This window comes from Arachis ipaensis, chromosome B08, assembly GCF_000816755.2.
Source record: "Arachis ipaensis cultivar K30076 chromosome B08, Araip1.1, whole genome shotgun sequence".
NCBI classification, from domain to species: domain Eukaryota; kingdom Viridiplantae; phylum Streptophyta; class Magnoliopsida; order Fabales; family Fabaceae; genus Arachis; species Arachis ipaensis.
In genome coordinates, this window is record NC_029792.2 from 15882958 (window position 1) to 15886429 (window position 3472).

The window sequence follows — 3472 nt, forward strand, 5'->3', positions numbered from 1 at the left end:
AGAGAACTTGTGGACAAGTGGTTTGGAAGTGCTCCGGTTGAGCTTGGGAAATCGGCTAAGGTATGGTCTCGGTTTCTCGTATCTAATATGTAATGTGGTAGGAAATACTTAGGCTAGAGGCCCTAAGATAGGCATTGAATTGATGATATTGTTGAATGGTTGAGATATATGATGTGATCATATATGTGATTATGAATATTGATGCCTTGATTGTGTGATATATGAGAAACTACATGTTGTGATATATGCTTGATGAATGATTGAGGTTGAATTGGTGGGTGGTATCATGTTGATGGTGAGTATGATGATGATTATGTATAACAATGTTTGATTTGGAAATGGTATTATCGGAAATTGGGATGAGGAAGGATGTGTGATATGATATTGTATTTGCCCTGTAGCAATTTGATTGAGAAGTGTTAAAATGGTTGGACGGTGGTTTTAGGAATTTTGGTAAAGTGTCAATGTGTGAGTTGAGGATGGCTTGATGTTGATTTTGGTACATTTTGATTGATTTCGAAAAAGGCAAAATTGGCATGTTTTGGTTGATTTTGAAAAGAGTTGAAAATTGTTTGTTTTGAAAATGGCACCTTGTGGTTTTGTATGAAAACATAGTTTTTGGGCATGTTTTGACGGGACATAACTTGGACTACGGATCCCCGTTTTGTACCAAACTTGTTTAGAAATGAAATTGGATCCGGGATGTCCACGCTGCTGGAAGAATGGGCGGAAAACGATTTAAAATGAGAAAGTTATGTCCGTCGGAAGATTGGGGGTTGAATTTGTGAATTCTGCAGCTTTTAACTTAGAAAATTTTTAGCAGAATGACCCTCCGCGCGTAGGCGAACTTGGCGCGTACGCGCCGTTCTTCAAGAAAGCACCATCCATGCGTGCGCGTAGTGTGCGCGGGCGCGTCGATGCGCTGCACCAAATGCCCAGCTATTTTCCCGAGAGTTGTGCCAGAGTTGTGCCAGTTTTGTGCCTGGGGTGCAAGAGCACCCACACGTACGCGTGGCTGACGCTTGCGCGTCGTTTGGGTATTTTTCAATCCGCGCGTCCACGCATCCGCGCGTATGACGCTTGCGCGTCGATGAGTTTTTTTGTGGCCATCCACGCGTGCGCGTGGAGTGCGCGTATGCATGGCCCTGTTTTCATCCCAAAGTTGATTTTTGAGTTTTAAAGGCCAAATTTCATACTTCTAAGCCTCCGATCTCACCACTTATGTCTTAAATCATTATGATATGCCTAGCAATGAGACAAGGAGCTAGTGAATGTGGTAACTTGCGAGTGAAACAAGGGAAAAATGAATGATCAGTAAGGATCAAAGATGATTATGTGAGATGCGGAGGATGGCGGTAGAAGTGCTTGTTATGCCATGGGCCGAAGGGCCGTAATTGTTAATGAATTGGCTGGTTATGGATTTAACCGTGAGCCGGATGGCTGGATCATTGCCATGTTACGGCGGAGCCATGATTATGCCTAAGTATAAATGCATATATGCTGTTGAATGAATTGTGAATGTTTGCACTTCCACTATCGGAGATGAGGGTTTCCCTGGGAGGAAGCAGTGGCTAGCCACCACGTGCTCCAGGTTGAGACTCGAAGCTCTTTTGACCCTATGTCGTCAGAGTGGCCGGGCACTGTGAAAGCCCCAGATGAGCTCACCTCCATAAGTATTCACCAGTGAGGGTGATGGATATGGATCATGATTATGATCACGATTTGTTGAGTATAACTCAAGTTGGGGAGACACGACAGAGGGACAGTCTAATGGTTAGCTACTAGGACTTGTCAAGTTGGCTCTATAACTGACAGATGATATCATCAGCCACTAGGGACAGGCATTCATCATATGCATACTATATGAATTGTTTGAGATTGCCTATTTGACTGCATATTACTTGCTAATTGTCTAAATGCCTTATCTGTTCCTATTTGTATATCTCTTGTTTGATTTAGCTGTATTTGCTACATTATACTCCTACTGGTGGTTGGGAGGTCTGAAGGAATTGGAAAGGGAAGTATTAGTTAGATTGAAGGATCTTTAGTCAGTTGCCACTTATGGTTTAGCTTGTTTATAAGCTTTGATATTATCTGGAGGAAGTCCTAGGATTGCCTTCGGCTTTCCTCTATTATTACGTGTTATATATGGGGAACTGTTACCATGCTGGGGACCTCTGGTTCTCACCCATGCGGATTTTGTGGTTTTCAGATGCAGGACGCGAGGCTTCTCGTTGAGGCATGCTGGAGACTTCTGGATTAGCGAAGATCCTTGTTCTTGGGACTCTGTTTTGATTTTATGATTTCTCTTAGATACTTTTATCTCCATTGAATAATACAAACTGTGATGACTCCTCTTAGAGGAGATTTTGGAGACTAGGTTCTCTGTTTTTGTGTCCCTTTGGGTTTCCTTTGGGATTTCCTTATTTTATTATATGTATATATTGCTATGCTCGGACCGGTTATCTTCGCATCCGGATTTGAGTTTTGATATTCCCGTTTTTGACACTCTTTTGTATATATATATAATCTCACGTTGGTTTATTCTTGTTCGGTACGTTATCGATCGGAGTGTTGCGCTTTTCGAGTCACGATTTTTGTTTACCCATTTTTCCTTCAAAGGCTCCTAGTTATAAACATCATTCATACTACTATACGTACTAAATTTTAATTTTAGAGGTCGTAATACCTTGCCATCTTTAAATTATGACTTAAGCATAAAACTCTGTATGGTAGGGTGTTACAATATAATACCAATACAATTATATATATTCTTATCTTTTCAGATCTCTTTTTTTATGATTCAAGAATATTATAGATTTTAAACTGTTCTATTTATATTTTATTTTAAATAAATATTAAATAATATATTTTTATCTCACCGTCACTATTATGTTGCCTTGTTTTATTGTCCTTCTTTATTTTCTTCTTCTATTAACCCCAATCGCAATCAATTATCACCATACCATTATCGCATCTCTCATTTTTGTTTATCACTTTGATTCATACATATCCATTGTGTTAACTTTTGAGTTGTTAAAGATTTGTTAAAAGAATTATTTTCTTGTTTGATTTAGATATCTAGATCTATAACTATTATATAATCATAAAATACTATTTTTAATTTATCATGTCAAATTAAAATATAAGCTTGGTCATCACACAAATTTAACACTAGTTGTGTGGTAGAACTGAACTTTAGAGAAAATTTAAACCTGTAAATAGAGTTAGAACGTAATCTAAATCCTACCATAGTGTATCCTATTCATAATTGCGAGTCCTGGTTATTCCCTATACTTTTCCGATTCAGATATTATTAATTAATTAAAGCATTGCCGCTTTGCACTCCATGAATTACAGTGTGTGTATCAGCGAAAAATTTGTTATTTGTCCGTCTCTTCCCCCATCCCAACCGACAAACAATTTAGTTGCTCCTTTTAAGTCATTTTTTTTTAAATAATTATCATAGATG